This window comes from Lissotriton helveticus, chromosome 5_1 (genome assembly GCF_964261635.1).
Source record: "Lissotriton helveticus chromosome 5_1, aLisHel1.1, whole genome shotgun sequence".
Taxonomy (NCBI): domain Eukaryota; kingdom Metazoa; phylum Chordata; class Amphibia; order Caudata; family Salamandridae; genus Lissotriton; species Lissotriton helveticus.
This window is the reverse complement of record NC_136065.1, coordinates 1,180,603,064-1,180,623,066: the sequence shown is the minus strand read 5'-3', so window position 1 is coordinate 1,180,623,066 and position 20,003 is coordinate 1,180,603,064. Positions and strand designations below refer to the sequence as shown.

General features: G+C 43.0%; 1 protein-coding gene across 1 annotated transcript in view; it reads right to left on the bottom strand.

The window, feature by feature from the left end:
- Window positions 1-20,003, bottom strand: part of ATRNL1 (attractin like 1) — a 2,439,979-nt gene that overhangs the window by 1,225,680 nt on the left and 1,194,296 nt on the right. The gene's annotated exons all lie outside the window — the stretch shown is intronic.

Genomic DNA, 20,003 nt, shown 5'->3' with positions numbered 1-20,003 from the left:
CTATCCAACCAAGCTCCCTCATGAGTCAAGGAGCCCCCCTTTTCTGTCTCAGGCCACGTGCGCAGCCCTCTGGTCGGAAGAGTGACATGTCGCTCACCTCGGACACTGAGATGTGACCCCTAAGCCTTCAGAGAAAGCCCCACAGTTCTAATATATGCCACAAAGCGTCAGAAAGAAACACCATTGTGCAAGCAGCTACCTCTCACTCACAGATGAGGTGGCTAGATAAAATATATTTTCCTAAAGCCTAAGGAAGGGCTGGGAAACGTACTAAATTCTTTAAACTGAATCCTTACTCCTTAAAAAAAACATGTTCTGGGCAGACAATGATGTATGTCACTTATGGAAAGGTACAGACCTCGGATAACGTATATCCGGAAAATAAAATAACCACATTAGATAAAAGGCACAATTGAGCATTTTCTGCAACGTTCACAAACATTATTACGGCGGAAGTCAGTAAATAATACATGGGTTTGTTTATAAAGTGATTTTTCTATTTGCAGAATTAGGGAAAGGAAATTGCGATTTGTGAATAAAAGATCAACACATTTTAAAGGTTTGCTGACAAGCAGTTCCTTCCTAAACCAATTATAAGTGTGACAGCGTTGCTATTATTGGAGGCAACATATGTGTATTAGAAAATCAGAGAGCCGCGGCATGCCCAGTGCTATCACACGGATATCATTAAAATGTTAGTGCACCAGTGTCTGGAAAAACGATACCAGATCAACATTATGAAAAATTGGAAAGGCAAACTTGGGATTTATAGGTGAGCTTGTCCGTGCAGAAATAAACTAACTTTGGATGGCTAAGAAAGCTGTAAATATTAAAATTAAAAACAAGGGCAATAAGAACAGGCAGTATGAAATATGCGGCAGCACTGCAACTGAACATAACTCATGATGTTTAGATGTTGTTTTGGAAATATTTTCCTACAAAATATGGTTGGTGATATTATTAGGATGTTCAAAAGGGTAAATCATTTTTTGTTGTTAATAGGTTGTCCTCACAGGAACCCTGAAGGATAAACAACAGTCTTGCATTAAAATTCGATTTTTTTGTAATTTCAGGAACCGTGATTGGTCTTTTAAGCATGTCTCAGAAAAAAAGTTTTCATTCTCCATTAGCATATTTGTATTACAAATTGTAATTGTTTTTCTTGTTTTTCATTCATTTAACTGCAAACACAGTGCCAAATGACCCCAACCCCACAGATGGATTTCCATTTATTCTACGTTTAATTTATTAATGAATATTCGCTGCGGAGCTGTGACCACAAAACAGGACCGGACTGGGAACACAAACCATCCCTGGCAATTCAGTTGGGCTGGCCCTGGGTGGTGGGGGTGGGGGTCTAGTGAAAAACACTGTCCCTAGTACAAATATGGACTAACCACTAAAAATCCAGGACCCACCCTTCTGGCCACAGGGAAAACGCCCAGTGCCCACTACGGCCCTGCCACCAAACACAGCAGGTGAGGTAGCTCAGCAGGCAGATCACCTGGCCAGCGATCAGCAGGTTTGAGCCTGGGAGGTTAATTTACGCTTTCATTCATCTGCCGTAAAAACAGAGTTACGTATGTGGCGTTTCTAATGAGTCCAGGTGTCGGAAAGATTATGCACAGAAAAAAATTCGGAAATAGGTGGCCTGTGTGTGTGTCTAATTTCTGTTTAGTTCCATTTTTAATTCATTATCAAAGCTCGTACACAGGGGCGGCTCCACCGCTATGGCAGAGGAGCATCGCCCACACTGTGTAAAGGCAGAAAATGAAAAATAAAATGATAATAAAACACTTTTATTAACATTTTCTTTTTCATTGACTTGACAGAGTCCACCGAATCTGGGGAAGGGCGGGCCAGGCTGCAGCATCACCAGCAGGGGGAGAAGGAGGAGTGGGAACTGAAAGTGCGCATGTCAGTTTGGCCGGCAGTCCACGGCCATCCAAACCGACATGTGCACTTGGATATCTCCAGGCTTTTCCTTAGAGATATCTGCAGGGCTCAGGATCACAGGATCACAGGCAAATCGGAACTGCAGTGCCAGGAGATGAGGAGCAGCGAGGCGTGGCACGGGAGCAGGAGGTAAGTGTATGTTTATTTATTTATTTTTATTTTTTCCCTGTGCTCCATCACTTCCCCGCCATGAAGCAGCCACGACTGCTCGTACGTATCAATTTTTGAAAATAAAGAAGGGAATCATCTTCTAGTACTCAAACTACAAAATGTAAAGCATCAAAGAACAAGCCAATCCGCTTTCAACATAAATTTCTATAACATTTAAATGAAGGTGCCAGTACCATTGTATTCAATGGAAAAACATGATAATCATCTAGTTAATAAACCGTTAATGTAATATCGCTTAATCTATGTTCTTGAATTTTCAGTCATTAAGGGTCTCCTAATTCCTACCAGTCTTAAAAGAGGGATGCGAGTGGGGCGGGCTGTGGTGTCTAAGGCCTGGTTACTTTTCAGTGTATGCCTTGTCACCAGTGCTTTGGGGTAGTACCTGGGTCAGTGTTTACAGTTTACCAATCTAAACATGCCACTTTATAGTTCTGACCAGTAACTCGCCAAGGAGGTCCATTAAATCAATGTTGGACACTCAGATGAGTTCTATGTGATGCCAAACATCTTTCAGCTAACAACAGTGCTGAGTCTAGAAACCTATTATCACCCTTCTTTTTCTTAGGACGTGGAATATGCACAATATTCAGCACAGTGGTTCCAACAGCGCTTGCCTGCCTGAAGTCTCCTCCAACAATGCCACCACCTTCTTCTGGTACATGACCTGGGATACACAGCTACTATCGGGCATCCCAGGTCATTTGATGGAATACTCCCATTACATCTAGTAAAATTGAAAGTCATATTCGGGTAAATCTTCGCATGTTTTTCAGGATTTAAATATACTCTATGTAAGTTATTGAAGTGCTGGAGTTTGAACCATGAGCTTCTAGACACTTCTGCACAGTACTGTGCAGCTTTTGTCCATTCACATTCTGAAATGTCCTAAGACCACTTATCTCTAGTTGTGTCTGCTGGACATTCAATGCAGTGCTCTGTACAGGGACGTGATAACCTTCACCCCTTTTCCTAACGTGAGCACTGTATGTGGTCTGTGATTCGTTGTCAGTTCATCTGGAATGGTAGATTCCCATTTGTTCTGTAGCACCCCAGTCAGACCACTGTAATTCAGAAACTGGCCTTTAACCACTCCAAATACATCCCCAATATCTTCAAAGGTTCACAATTTACTTGTCAGGTAAAAATCTTCCATGACTTCAATAACATATGAATCCCAGCTCAGTGGTTGTCCAGCGTGGCTGCTATACGGTACCATTACAGGTATACTATTTCCGTTGAAATCTCTCCCGCGTTTACCTGAGTGCCTGCATTAGTGTTGGTGGTCTAGCAGCCCTTTCACCTCTAGAAGAACGTAATGCTTCCTAACCGATGTCATTTCAAATGGGGGAGTAGCTAAAACCATCTGGCCACCCATTGCAGCTTTGCTGCCTTGTGATAACGTTATCATTCGGAACTCCCAGGCCGCCCATATGTGTGAGTAGAAAATTAAGTTCCTTAAATATTTTGGTTAGTAGGAACATATGGTAAGTTAGAGAAGTAATAAAGTAAAATTGCAGCGTCACCATCTTCAATTGCGTTATTCATCTCATACGGATTGTAAGTTTGGCCAAAAGGAAGCATTGTCCCACAGGGAACTTATCGCCTTGAGGACATTGCCCTCAATAATATCTTGGTCTGCATGGTAGATTTCGATAATGAGATACTTGAATTTGTGTTGTTCACTATTCATCTGCAGAGCCCACACAGGGGAACACCCTCCAGATTCAAAATATAAACAAAATTCCCTCACGACCTCTATACTAGAAGTGATAGCTACTTCTATATTTTTACATTTGTTATTTCACACAGTATGGCAACAACTTCTTTTCATTTGTGTTTTTTTATTTAAAATTTTTTGAGTACAAAATCGCATTCGTCATTTTTTCATTTACAACATATACATTTTCAGTAATTCATTTGGTGAGACACATAGTGATTTATTTAAGACAATAAAAATTATTTTGTCACTCCGTGCAGAAAAACATATAAGAATAAACAATTTAATCAGTTTCACAACACTCAAACTCTCTCATTCATACTCCATTCGCTCCTTATTCTGCGTCTGAGGGATCGCAGATTGAGACGCGATATGACTACGCGAGGTCTCGTAATTTTTATTGTCTTAAATAAATCACTATGTGTCTCACCAAATGAATTACTGAAAATGTATATGTTGTAAATGAAAAAATGACGAATGTGATTTTGTACTCAAAACATTTTAAATAAAAAAACACAAATGAAAAGAAGTTGTTGCCATACTGTGTGAAATAACAAATGTAAAAATATAGAAGTAGCTATCACTTCTAGTATGGAGGTTGTGAGGGAATTTTGTTTATATTTTGCTTCTGCTGTTCCTCTCTTTCCCTGACCGATAAAGTAGACATAGAGGGGGTCCCAAACATATGTTAATACACCCTCCAGATTCAACAGGTCTGATTGGAAAGGCACAGGTCTTAGCCCAATTGGCATTCAAACATGAGAGTTGATCTAATTCGCTCAGCATCTCTGTCTAGTGTAAAGTATTTTTATCCATTTCGTTAATGTTGTAACCCAAGCGTGTCCTCCTCATGAATGAGCATGAACTATTAGTTAATGGAGTTAAACATCTTCTCCATGTCCCCTGACTTTGCCCCCAGACACGGACATTTCATGGATGTTGACTTCAATATTTGCATTAGCTTTCTAATATTAGGGCATGTACAGCACCTTGGCACAAATTTGCTTTAATCTCAGTGAACCAAGTCGGACAGTACTTTCAACAAGCGTGTGGCAATAATTTTGCCAAAGCACTTGTAATCAAGATTTTGCATTGGCAGTGGTCCATTGCTTTTTTGTTCTTCAATTCCTGCTTGCTCTTGGGTAATTGGGCTAGTAGGGCTTTCTTGGTTGTGCCTTACAATATCTTCAATTGGTATGCTGCTTCGTACAATGTTAAAAATCATGGAACAAGTTTGTCTATGTTAGTCTTATAAAACTCAGCTGGGAAGCAGTCATAACCTGGTGTCTTGCGAGGAGCTAAGTCAGATATGATGCATTTTGCTTCTTGTAATGTTATTGGTTGATCGAGACATATGCTCCTCAGTCTTGCATGTTCCAAATAATTGTCTACTCAGTGCTTTTACACAATATCGCCTGCAGAGCACAAAGCCTTGCAATTACTTTAGAACACCTGTGTATATTTCAACTGTCTAGCGTCATCCTTCATTTCAGTGATGGGTGTACCCTTTCTCTCAGGTTTACTAAGCCAGGCAAGTAGCCTCCCAATGTATCCCTCGGTTTGTACCTCATCATCAGTATGTCCTGTAATTATGACAATTTAGTTGGCGTGTCACTTGTGTGTGCTCTTCCCTAGCTCTAGTAAGGTCATTAGTCTGTTATTCAGTATTAGGAACCCTTTAATCTAGTTCTCGGAGCCTTTCCTTAATACCTGTGTTAAACGCCTGCCAAAAGTAAGTGACGCAGTGGCCCCTGTTCATGGATTTCAAAGCCTCCCACTCTATCAGAGTTCCATGCCTTTGTTGTCTTGAAAATATGTATTTATCTCGTCCCTTATCGAATTCCTGAATAGAGAATCATCCAGAGCTTCTGCTTGTAACTTCCATGAAGGTATAATAGGTTTGGTATGTCCCCACTTCAGATGTAATGAAAGAGAATTGTTGTTGAAATACATCCTACCTACGTGCTCATGGTAGCAAGTCCCTGGATGGAGCCATACATTTCGTCTAATCTAACATGTAGGTCATGCGTCTATGAGTAAAAGAACTCTCTGGCATCTGGGTTTCTCAATCGCCACACATCCCCAAAATCTCAGTGTATTTGCCAGCTTTCTAGTGCCTTAGGTAATCTCACAGGTGTCCAGGAGGGAAATTGCAGGTGAGACCTATTTTGTTCCATGTCCTCAACACCATCCGTAACATCCATATTTGTGTGAATCGCAAGAAATATAGCTTGTGAGCGCCAAGAAAGCATTTAAGTCTCCTCCGAGTATCAATGTCATGCCAGCAAAGTCTGCTAATTTAAATGAGGTGGAATCATAGAACTCGTTCAGATCCATGTTAGAGGCATGTATACTCGCTTACAGCACATGTATGCCATCAAATCTGCTGAGCATATTTTCATAGCTTCTACTGGGGTCCTTAATTTCTTTTAGCACCCTAAAAGTTACTCTCAGCTTGGCAGACGTTAGAGCTCCTCGTGCCAATGCAGAGTTCTCAATATTAAGCAAGTAACATATTCATCTCCTCCTCACTTTGGCATCTTCCTCAGTTGTCAAGTGTGTCTCTTGTAAACAAGCAATATCGACCCCTGGCCTCCTTACATATGTGAAGATGCTGTGCCTTTCACTCTCTTGGTCAGCCTCTGGATTTTCCAGGGGAGGATGTTAGACTTTGTGTTTCCACGAGCATATGTATTACTTGTTGCATTCAGAGCATTGTGTACCTTTAGCACCCCACCCCAAAGTCACTCCCCCACTTGTGTTCTCCATCCCTGGGACACAGCAACAACCAGTTCCTCTCTAGCATGGTTCCACCAATATTTACATTATGTCTATCAAAACACAACCAGGAGAGGGGACCAAATACCCCCACACAGAACAAACAAATGCAACATTTTAATGATCTTATTTAGCAATATAACCAAAGAGAGAAACATTAAAGGGATATGCTGCTTGAAGCCCCTTCATCACATGCACAGTGTAGCTGGTCAATCATTCCAATTGGACTAAGTATTCAGAGTGGTAATGTGGGGGAATTAGGTCAACTGGTCGGTTGCTCCAGGAATAATAGACAGAATCTCTGCATCTGTGTTGTTTCACCAGTGTAATCCGAACTGAAGGAATGGCTGCCAGTGGTCTCCTTCAAATCTTCCCTCTGTAATCCGAGTTGTGTAGAGATTTCTGCAATAGTAGGTCTCTCTCTCTCGGCTTGCTTTGGAGTAGGGCTACACCTCTCAGTTTCCGGATCCTTTCGTTTAATGTCTTTGACATTTCTTGCGCCTGTGGTAATGGGCCCTTCAGCTCTCTATTTTGCCACTTGTCAAGCCAGTCACTTGCCTCCCTTGGGTCCTCGAAGAACAAAGCTTCAGTGTGCATCATATTTTTAAGTCTGCCTGGAAATGTAAGGCACATTTGGCTGAGCAGTTGCTTTTTAACTCCTATGAGTGTTATTCTTTTGTATTGTACTGCCAAGATATAGTTTAGGAATATCATAACTTCACCTTGTCCACCATCTCGATTGTCATAGTCGAGGAGTTTCACTACCACTTTGGGAGGTGCGCCTGGTGGTAGAGGTCTTGCTCTCTCCACTATGAAGAAGCTCGAGAGCTCTCGAGTCCCCAACTCTCATTTCAGCCAGTCGCCCCACTACCATATCTTTGCCCTCAGTGGGTTCCCAGGATGACACCACGTTCATGTTGTTGTGATAGGATCTCCCTTTTGTAATCTTATCCTGTCAGTAAGTTCTCAAACCTTTGTTTGCAACCACAGTGTTAATTCTTCCAGATTTCATTTAGTTCGTTTAACTCTCTCAATTTCGTTTCATCCCCCCTTATCAGCTCCACATCCTCCACTAATGCATGCATTTTCAGTTCCAATGTTTCCTTGGAGTTCGTTATTGCCACCAGAATTGTGTCCAGTTTCTGGGGCTCTGAGTTCTCAGTTGCACATTCTGTGGGAGGCTTCTCATAATCCAGATAGGGGACCCTGTATCCAATAAGGTTTTGCGGTGAGTCAGGTTTATCTGAACACGAAAATGACTCCAGTTTGCCCATTTTTCACCTTTCCGTGTTTATGCAGCAATTATGGCAGTGGCTTCAGTCTTTTCGAGAGGCATTAGGCGACATTAAATTCCACTAAATTGTTTCTCGTCAACTCATGGCGAGTTATTCTGTGGTGCGACGTGATATCCTATAGCTAATCAGAGGGTTCATCACTCCCCTCTCCCCTTCCTCCTGCTCCTTGCGGGTGCTGCAACAACATCCCTACGCGTCACAGGAGGATGAAATAATAGTGTCTGTTAGCACTTTCCACGTGTCGCACACAATACCATGCCGTCTCGTGGGTGGCGAAGGTATCTAGGGATCAGCGCCAAGCTTTGAACCTTGCTGCACTCTATTTTGGGGGGTAGGGAAGAGGCAGAAGCGTTTCAAAATGGCAGGCAAAATCTCTATGGAGACCTGGAGCAACCAAAAGATTATCTCTAGGGGCACCCTCATCATTCCTTGCACCTGTGTTGCTGCTCTCCCTGTGCGCCTCTGCAACACGTTAATCAAACACAAGTGGTGTTCCCTTCGTATCAGGGAGAGTAAAGACTCACAGTACCAGGGGAATGTTAGGCTAATATCTCTTTCATATGGCACCCAACTCTGTATGGTCGCCTCGTCCTTCGTTTCAGCAGTCACACCCCTCACCGGCTGCAGTGTCACGCAGGCCTGGTAACCAACACCGTGTCTCCGCTGTCATCTGCCTTGAGTGGCTGCTGTCTTCGTACAGGCCGGAAGCTCCAACCCAATGAAAGCGCCACCTTCTTTCCCGTCTCCTGGCCCCAGCACCCACGCTATGCTGAAGGGCAGGCATGGGGACCAGAAGTTTTCCTCCTTGGTATCTGTCCTTTAGGTGAGTCGCAACTGGCATCCTCCTTATGTTTGTTCTTTTAACACAATACACACGTTTCTTGTGTGAGGTATTATTTCCCCTACTGGCTGTCCATCTCTAGTTCTGAGGAAGACCCATCGTGATGTCTAACTACTAACACATACACATGGGGTTGAAACGTCTATGGCAATCCTATTGGCAATAATGCTATAGGGTGTTAGTTGAACTTTAGATAGGAGAGAGAACTGGCATTTTTTGTAATCATTTATTTTTATATATATCATGTTAAGATCAGTGTCGGTCTGTATTGTTTAATGTTAAACTTACTTTCTTCACTTTGTGTTACTTTATCACCAATTGACGTCATTTGATTTATTTGTGTTCTTGACAGCCTTATATGAAAAAGAGAAATGTGCCCATATTATTTCGATATATAAATTTGAATATACTAAATAAGTATAATTGTTGTTGTGTATTTTGTTGGTTTGCTTTGGGGGTGTATAACAGTGGTCCCCAGGTTTTTGAAGAACATACATTGATCTTCTTATATAGGTGTGACATTCCAACACCTATTTTTCACGCAAAGAAATTGCAACACCCGACAGAACACATTGTAGCTAATAACCTTGCTTACCCACGTTCTGAGGGACACAGGGCAACCCATTGTTTTTGATGGTCCATTAAGTGGCCGCCATCTTGATTTGGGCCTGCATCCATATCTAATCTCATGCGACAACCCGATGCCTGCGGGGAAAACAAACTATAAGCCAATGCCCACTAAAGGGCCACTGCAAAAAGGGTACGTCTTTGGAGATGCTTTTGCTCTTCCTCTTCAGGCCGGGGTGCCACATGTTACCCAGATCTTTTTTCCTGTGCTCTCCGCCCAAGCTTTAGTTTTCTGTGTCCCCTTGTGGGTCCAATGCCGGGCCATGTCAGGGATATCACATCCAACAGATGGCCCGTAAGCAATGCGATACAAACAAGATTATTTAGTGAAGGGACAGGAGGAACTCAGCTTAATGCTTCATGCATTTTGGGGGTCCTGGTCATGTTCCCCTTCCAAAAGGAGTCATTATTTGCAACAAAAAATAAATATCTTCATTGACATTTCCTGTATCAATTTATATGCAATAATATCAGCAGAAATGGTCACAAAAAGTGAGATGAGAACAACATCATATACACAATTCCAAAGCGGCACAACTGATAAAACCAACATAGAGAAAACCAACTGCACTAATGAATAGAGATATTCCCAATATTTATCATAATCATGGAGAATCGGTCACTTCGGACATTTTGCGTCATATGTCACTAATTGGGTGAGGTCATCATCGGGACTGTCTCTGAAATAAGCCACCACTCGAATCTGATGCAAGAACACCGGCCACGGAAGTAAATTAGAACTTGAATAAATCATGAAAGCTTGCATGAATATGTTCTGAATGCTGAATAACATGTTAACCAATAACTAAAAGCGCCATATAATGCATGTCCTGGCACCATTATGTGACAACTTTTTTTTAGAGGAATTTAAAGAAAATTGTAAATGACCTCATCAGAGGTCAATGTGCAGGGCTTCAAAGACTGCCAGCACCACATATAGAATGTACCTTCGCACAAGTGCAATAAGAAATAATAATGAGAACAATAAATACATTAAATGTGTTACATAGACCGCCCAAAGAGCAGGTATGTGGGACTAAAAGGGACGCAGGAGTATGGGTGCATTACAGCGTGGTCTTGAGGAAGGGGACAGGGACAACAATATTTTCTTCACAACACTATATGCGTGAAACACTGTGTGGAGATTGGGATTTGGTATCAAGTTTTGCTAATGTAAGAGGTATGAAAAGCTTCTTTTGATTCTAGTTTGAGGTTTCACTGTTTCTCTTTCATTTATCACATATGTACTAAAATGAGTGATCTTCATGAAATTCTGTTCCATGTGATGTAAAGAATGATGGGTTTATAAATACCAAAAACAATATAAACGAGAAGGCACAAAAGGGACTGGTGCCAGACCAGCTCCAGGACACTGACAGTGAGATCCGCATCCCCTCTCTTATAATGTCTATAATAGTGGGGTCCAAACAATCGCACTTGAGTCCAGTTCCTAGTTTGTCTTGAGCACAGAAGGCAGTACTTAGAAGGCAGCACTCTGCAGAGTAATCGAAGGACTGCTGTGGTCCTTGGCTGGTGTCTTTGACAGCCAGTCTCCCAGAGATGAGGGGACATCACCTGTGGTTGGCACCCTCTTGCTAAAAGAGCTGTGGGTCTGCCTGATGCCTTGGAGCCTGCCTGGCTTATTGAGAGAGGGGAAGCAGCGTATGACTCCGCAGGGAGATGAGTGCCCGAGGAAAATACACCACTCAAAGATGTGCAGTTGGTTATATAAAGCATGAGGACAAAATCGTATACCTCAAGCAACAATCCTATATCTCAATAATTGTTTTTCTTTTCAGGATGAAAGCCCTCACCCACTCTAAGGTGACATGTTTCACCATCGGGTCCCTCGTCACACCAAGAATAAGAACGTAATGGTATGGGCTACAACTTCGAGCTCAATCCTCAAGGAGGCAAAAGAAGGAGCTCTTTGAGGTATTTTATTTATGGTCAAATGGTATCTCTTTGAGAGCTAGATGTGGGTGGGTAGAATGTAGGTACAGAGTGTAAAGTAGTAGTGACACAAAATGAATACTGCCTTATTGTGGACTAATAACTTTATTAGCAGTCACCAATCGGCAAATTAAAACTCAGAGGGGAGTGAGACCTTCAACCCAATAAAAATAAGGTTGACATGTTTCTGCCCGTCTTAGGACCCTATCAGGATAGGATTTTTGCTAGAGTTATAGAATTTTGACCTCAAGCTTTATATGACCGACTGCATCTCTTTGTGTGGCGTATTTAGTCGTTTTGGGAACCTGTTGTATGCCTAGGTCATTAAACTTCCCCTGACACCTTTGTGTTGTGTGCCTGAGAAGAATCCCAGCCACTGTCCTGGGAACTTGGGACACCCCAGGACAAGTGGGCGAAATAGAGGGAGTGTGACCGGGCCAACCCTAGTCTCAGAGTGGGACTCCTTGCCTTCCTGTACACTACTGAATTGAGTGAATGTAATCAGTACTGACCTAAAGTTTAGGAGTGGTCTCCCATTCTCTTTGAATGTTTCCGGAACAAGAATTGCAAGCCTTTACAGCTGATAGCCGGAGAAGGCAAATGCCAGCACAACTGTGATGTTGCAGCGCAGCGAAAGACCTTCTGCTGATATGGTCAGGACCTGGTACAGCGATGGGAGGACATCAATCTGCCAGTGGTGGGGGGGCCACTTGTATTTTTAGGTGGTGGGACCATCTGGGTATGAGATGCTAATGTGCTCTTGATCGATGCTGGAGAAGAAGAGACGGGGCTGTCCGATGCTCCACCGATGCTGAACAATGAGCAGGCCCACTAGCGCTGCTGTCGCTAACAGGTCTCACATCTGAGACCACTACGAGCTACAGTTGGAGGGAAAAGGCTACCACATGAACTGAACCTTCACTACGTTCCTCTAATGATAAATAAGTAGGTGATTGATTTCACTTTACAAAATAACTGCAAGAGAACTACATAGCTTTGGGACATGACTGTACTGACCCATCGGTTACTGATCTCGGGAGGATTCTCAGCCATGCTATGGAGAACTTGCACACCTGCCTTTCTCTCATCTAATTAGATTTTGCTGTGTATATCCCTGTTGCATCTCTTTTAGGGCTCTGTGGCTGATAGATCTATAGGTGATATGTTTTGTGTATAATTAAAGTATTTCTTTGAAGAGCTTCTCTTTTTATAAAAAACAAAGTGCTGTGCTGGACAGCATAATATTGTCCCTGCTGAATACTCTACGTACTCTGAATATTTGTCCCCCACACATCCTACCTGAGAAGCCTCGGACTGCTCACACTCGCTACCCTGAGAGTAAAGTGTCGAAAGGGTGTACCTGGGGCCAGTTTCATGTGCCGGAGTCCATCATGTCATTGGACATCAGTGATAAAAGGCCACCTAAAGAGACACCCAGTAATCCTGCTTGCCTTATGGCCCTGAGTGGGTTTTGACACAGTAATTGAAGCCCCATAATTGTGGGTAAACTCTTTAAAGAATGCAGGTCTGGTCCGATTTCCAACTGTACTGAGAAAAGACAATATGAGACGATAGAAAGAAGCCATGATGCTGTGACTATCCTTGTGGTGAGCTTCACATGTGCACAATGCTTAATTTGTAATACAAGTTTTGGCGCCCAAAGCTCTGCTCAGAAACGCGCAACCGGGGCTATTAAACATCGACGCACCAAATAACGAGACTGCGTACTCTTCAATTGACCTCAAGGCTCTTCCATCCACTACCGACACTCCCCGCCCCTTTGTCTCACTCCTGCTTCCTCCCTTTGCAATGGATATTTCCGTCCTTCTCTTCCAACTTCTTTCCCATTTGTGTGTTTTCCCCCTCTTGCTTGTGGTCAAAGTCTGATGAGGAAAAATAAGAGCTGGTCCCCACAAATGAGTGTCTGTGGCCACCACCAGCTCAAATTCACCAGGGCTTGTGCACTTTTCTCACCATAACTAGTTCCAAGACTTCCTGCGACGTGAATAGGGTTGAGTCTTCATCTCACAGACTGAGAATTTTTTGTATGTACTGTGCGTGAACTGGGAGTACCGGGGGTGAAAGACCCCTCATAAACCATTCGCTGATCCCTACAGACTGCACACCGCAAATATCTGTAGTCTTGACTGCCCAGTCACTTCCCTTGCTTATGTTTTTTATCACAGGATCCCCGCTCGCCTCTCTTTGCTACGGCCATGCTGCCTGAAACCTGTGCAGTATTAACTGCGGCATTATATAGCCATCCCTCCCAATGCCCTGCTGGCAGCACGCCACTACCCTTACTCTTTGATACGATGATTTATTGAGCGATTCATTTGGTTTATTACATGGTTAAATGCTGGAAACTGTCACTTCAAGGTGCTTAGACGACGTCTGCATTCTGCAGACCGACACAAAATTATTCGCAATGCACAGCCATTTTGAGTTTCAATACTCCGTCCTTCATTTTATTTTGAGATGTTGTCCAGCCATTTTTAGTCCCTTGAGTGTCTCGCAGTTTATTTAATCAATAAAATGTTTATGTGTAATCAATTATTATGATGTGTGCTTATAGGACAACATCACTTGTCGTTTGGTGGTCCAAGCATTCCCATCACGCTCTTAAAAATGCGTAACCTACAGCAAGCCTTCCAATGTAGAGGTTTCACAATTACAAAAAATATTGTAGCTGTGCACAAAAGTGAGCAGCAATATGGAAAGTAATGGTTTCTTAACACAGAGAGATCTACTCAGACGGTTCAACTTACTATGTTTTCATTTCCCAACTGAGGGGCCGCATCATAATCGGCACCTCAGTTTACTTTCTGCACGCCGCATTACAATGCTGGCGGTTGGAAATTAAACCGGCCAGGCATTCAGGCTGGCTTCGGACGGGCCCAAGGAGCTTGTTCAGTTGGAACCGGCTCGTAATCCCAAAGGGCTGGCCTTTCCGCCCTTGGGATTACAATGCACGGTTTCCATGCCAGCCTGTCCGACATGGAAACCATGTCTGAAAGAATGCTCGGGGGCACCCAGCAGGGCCCCCTTGACTGTGGGGCATCCGGCTGGGGGCCAAGGGGGGCATTTATGGTGCCCCTCTGTTGATCCCTGCACTCCTTGGCAGGCACCTTGAGGTGCAGGAATGAATAGAACCTCCCATTTCCCTATGGGAGCATGTATTACAGCTGGTTTACGGCCATAATGCATGCTCCCATAGGGAAATGTAGGAATGTGACCAAACAGTGTTCGGTTGCATCCTAATTAGGCGGTCGGGACTGCTGACCGGAGGTTGGTCGGTCCCAGGACCGAGACTGTGTCCGCCCGACATCGTAATAAGGCCCATAATGTGTACACCCTAGAGCAGGGACCGCAACCAAACATACCAACAGTCTTTTCACTAGGTCAACAATGGGCTAAAGGGATTGTGAAACCATTAAAAAATATATATCAACTGTTGATTTTTTTTTAACAAATTAAGGCTATTGCACCATATAGTTTGCAACAAAGAAAACATTAAAGCTTGTTAAAGAATGAAACATCAAAAAAGTCAACCATCCTATTTTGTACAGTTTTTGATGAATGTATGACGTTACAACGCTTACATTCACAACGCAACTTTTACAACGCAAGATCCATTACAACGCATGCCATTACAACGCAGATGCTAGTACAACGCATACCATTACAACGTAAGTATAGGTAAGTATTTAATTTGATTAATATTAATTAAATTTTAATATAATTACAAACATGTTTATTATTATTCTTTTTTTTAAAATATATTTTAATTTACTATTCTAACTCCTGGGGGGTGTAATAGTAGGATAAGTGTTGGATAGAGTAGGGGTTTAAATTACTATTCTAACTCCAGGGGGGTCTAATAGTAGGGTAAGTGTTGGATAGTGTAGGGGTTAAAAATACTATTATAACTCCAGGGGGGTGTAATAGTTGGGTAAGTGTTGGATAAGGTAGGGGTTAAAATTACTATTCTAAATCCAGGGGGTTTAATGAAAATAAATTAAATTTAATTAAAATATAAACATGTATTTATGTAAATTAAATTAAAAAAATATTATATTTAATTGAAATATTATAATTATTTTAAGTAAATTAACTTAAAATTAAAAATTCAAATATTAAAATTAATTTAAGTAAATTAATTTATATTTAAAAAAATAACATTAAATTAAAATTAAAAATAATTAAAGTAATTGAATTAATTTAAGAAAATTAAATTAAAATTAATCTTATTTATGATGGTTGCACAATGTACAAGCACATTGGCTTCCCTTCTTGAACCTTTTGAAAAGCAGAGCAGAATATATTTGCTCAGAGCCTTTTTTTGTAAACAAACTTTATTGAGTTTTCAGATAAAAAAAACATTAGCTTATAAATGCCTATTCCTAACAATACTCCTCTTGAAGGTCCCTACGAGCATAGAGTTTTACGGTCTATGAATAAAGCCCATTACACATAGACACATTGCCACTTAATAAATGAGTTGAGAAAAAATTTGACATGAGTGAAGGAGATTTACCTCCCTACTTTACGGTGCCCTCAAGCTATAGCCGCATCGTAAGTCACAACAATTCTATTCTAATGGAACTCCCAAACCTCCACTCTCCCCCCAGGCATGTCACTTCCAGTATTATACTTTACAGTCAGTAGACATCAGCTTTACATAGTTGGTGGTAGCCCAGTAACCTAAGAATGTGAGTGTGTGTCCATGCTGCTATTCTGTGTTCGCCTATCATGTGAACGCCAGGTGTGTCTGTATTACTGCAGCTATGTGCTATTGTGGCGCTGCTCTATCTCCAGCATAACCGGCTCAGTGTGATCCAACGCCCTCTCACTCGCCGTTCTCTTTGCTAGCTGCAGCCGCACTATCCCATCACATTCCGCCCACTTGATGAACTCTTTTATCCAGCTGGCTACGCCGGGGGCCCCTCTCGCTTTCCAGTGCATCGTGATTTCCTTTTTGGCCAGCAATAGGCCCATATCTATAAACTTGTCAGTGATCTTAGTTTTAGCCGTGTGGGGAAACAAATTCAGGACACATGGCCCCATTGCCAGCCCCAGGTCTCTGTCCGTCACAGCATTCAACAGGGTGACCACCTCAGTCCAAAAACTGGCTAGCAGTGGGCACTCCCAAATCATGTGAGGGAAATCCGCTCCCTCCCCTCGACACCTCTGGCATTCATCTGTATCCGTATCGAAGTATGTTTTGATTTTTGCCGGGTGAGGTAGGCTATATGCAAAATATAAAAGTATACCAGTTGAAAACGAGCATTCCTGGTGCTCTTCTACGCCTGTTCCACTACTTCAGCCCAAGCCCTATCTCGGAACTCGTCCCCCACATCTACCTCCCACTTGCACTTAAGAACATCCAAAGGTGCCAGCTTCTCCTGCGTCATACGCTTGTACAGGCACATGACCGCCTTATATTTCCCCGCAGCAGCCACAACCTATTGACAACCCAAAGAAGTCCTAGGTTCAGTCTGGCCATCCTTCCAGTGCTCCCGGATAGCCGCAGTAAGCGTCGCATGGAGCAAGGAGTCACCCCCTCATAAGTCAAACCGCTCCTGCAAAACATGGAAGGGCAGCATGTTCGCATCCTCATATAGATCTCCAATAGTGGTCAACCCCTTCTTGTCCCAGTCGCTCAGCTCCCGCCAGGAGCCCCCATGGGGAACTGCCTCACATATAGAGAGCGGAATATCAGGGGCATACAGCACTGTCATACCTGCTCATTTGAAACTCCGAATCCAGCATTGCCTTGCTGTCTTAAGGTCCTCCGGGAGGGCACCAATCCAGACAGGGAGGTCCAGTAGGATTTGAGAGAGCAGCCTCAGTTCCGGGGCTCCCCCCTTTCCTCCTCTGGGCCACGCAGTCCCATTGCCATTCTTTGCGTCAGCCACTGCAGCTGCGCAGCTAAGTAGTAAGTTTCAAAGTCAGGTACAGCCCATCCACCCTCAGATCTTGAACACATTAATACAGTCAGGGCAACCCGCCGTCTCCCAGTGCTCCATAAAAAGCCTATGATCATGGACGTGAGTTGTTTAAAAATCCGTGCCAGGATCCAAATCTGCAGGGTCCCAAAGTAGTATAGCAGTCGGGGGAGGGCCACCATTTTAAGTAAGGCCACTCGTCCAGCAACCGACAGTGGAAATGAACCCCAAAACTCAAAACTGCTCGCCAATCCTAAATCCGGTCGTGCGTGAATGATCTGGACCCCTAGATACGGGAGGCACCTATATTCCCACTGAACTCGTGCTATATCCTGCGACCCGATCCTATCTCCATCTTTTGGGAACAGGCATGATTTAGCCCAATTATCTCTAAGGCCAGACACCTCTCCTAGTTCGTGTAGTAGCGCCTTCGCCCCCAGTAATGCTTGCCCCGTGTCTTCTAAGAACATGAGCAGGTCGTTTGCGTACAGGGCTATATGGTGAGCCTGACCTTGCACTTGTAGATCCCGGTAGTATCTCCCAGTCCTAGCCTTCGCCGCCAGTGGTTCCATGGCCAGTGCAAATAGAAACGGGGATAATGGGCATCCCTGCCACATGCCCCGGCTTTTGCTCAGAGCCTTGTTACTTAAACAGAAACTTTGCTCTAAATCAGTCCGCTGAAATGTTTTGCCCTCCTGCAAACCTTTACATACTGTGTCCCAGCTTAAATGTAAAGAAGCACAGTTCAGCCACTTGAGTTTTCAGACCCGTCAGGGTAGCCTAAAAAAGGAGGAAGATTTTAAACAGCCTCTTTTTAAGCCACTTAACAAGAACAATCAGTAGTAACATGAATAATGACAATATAGTAGATACCATAAACTGAACTATCACCACCTTCTGAGCAGGACATGGTATACTACCCAATTCAGTGGTATTGATTTAGTCACCATTGAAAATATGAAAGGCCTAGGGCGTCCGGTCAGAATTTGACCTGGTAATCTGGTTCTAAGAGATGCTTAGCTTACTAACCTATTCTCCATGCTCCTAAACGTCACATTTTGTAGCCTGTCCCTCCTCCGAATTTCTAGTTGATTTCAGCGCTGAAATGGAAATCTGGAAAGATAGCACAGTGATCACCTACAATAGACACGTGTGTGCGCCTTGCAGACTACACCCAGTTTGAAACATTCGTGATGGTGACCTGCATTACGTGCTGTAAAAATAAATATAACGAGTAATTGTGAGTTATAATGACATATTTCAGTGCAGAGTGCTATCTGTGGTCAACTGTGTAAAACGATAAACTAATAAAAGTGATATTAGTCTGCGATGTGCACAATAAGAATGGACACCATTTCTATTAATGGATGAGTGCTGGGAGGCAAGAATAGAAACAGGCATCACTTGAATACAAACGCTAGGCTACTGGCATGGTCTTGGCAAACTGCTGTGCATGAATAGGTCACCCACCTCCAGTGATGTACAATTTGTCTTCCCATGGATGATCAACAGAAATAGCCCCAGGTTGGACCAGAAAGTTTTAGCTCTAAGCTCCGGCCACTAGGTGGGGCCAAAGTAGCAGCAGCATGGGCAGAGATGCATGGAGGGCATAATCGATGCAGGAGATTCAATCCCAAAAGCTCCACCAAGACGTTTTCAAGACTGGGTTTGTAGAATGCATGTGCTGCACTGCATGCAACTGCTGGATGTGTACACACACACACACACGCGCACACACACTTTCTACTATGCTGCATCTCTTTTGCTGTGTGTGATATTCCTCTTGATGACAGTTGTACTCATGGAAACAGCTGGAACTGTTTGCAAATTGCAGAAGCAGGCTGCAGGCAGTTTTTTTTTATTTTTGTCCCTTCGGTACAGTAGTACGTAAATCATAATTTTTGACTAAAGCAACCAATATAATGTTTTTACGGCTGGATCGTTCGCAAATTAGTTTTGTAAAATAATCTTTAAGGGAAAACTCCCTCTTGGGTAGTGCTCAAATACTGTAAAATTTCGAGTAATGTCACGGTCATTATTTGTCTCCATATGCACAGTTTAAACCTAAAGCAATATTGCTAAAACGTCTACGGGAATTACAGCCAGCAACCCACCGAAAAGAAATCTTTCAATTCCACAGCGTTTTTATTGGCCTAGGAACTCCGAATCTGCTTCCACAAATCAGCTTCGTTAGCTATAAACAACCAATACATGAAAAATACAAATATACATGCACCATTTGCCACTGCATTGTCCCTCAACCCCTCCAGCTCATGCCGCCAGGTGCTCGCTCACCCTGTGCCCAATGAAAGCATGACCAGGGCCACTGGAATTCTACGGCAGGAGAAAGCCAAATTACGCAGCAGGGTTGAGTAAATCCTGCGGCAAGAAAAAAACACATGCGGCATAATGCGCCACATTTTGTAATAGTATTACTTTATAATTTCATCATTTTTACACTTGGTAACACTGTCTGCGCATTAGTTGCACCTCTTTAGTACTAGTTTAACACCCAAACATAGCAATAAGCAACAGAAAGGTGACCAGTCCCACTTCGTAAAGGGCTTTCTACTGCAAGGCAACAAGTCTTGCAAAATGTTTTGTAACTTTTGAACAGTTTAAGCTAGAAACAAAATGTTTTTGTTAAAATCTGCAGATTATGAATGGATTATGTGGCAAAAGCTGCAACTCGATAACTATGCAAAAATCGCCGCACA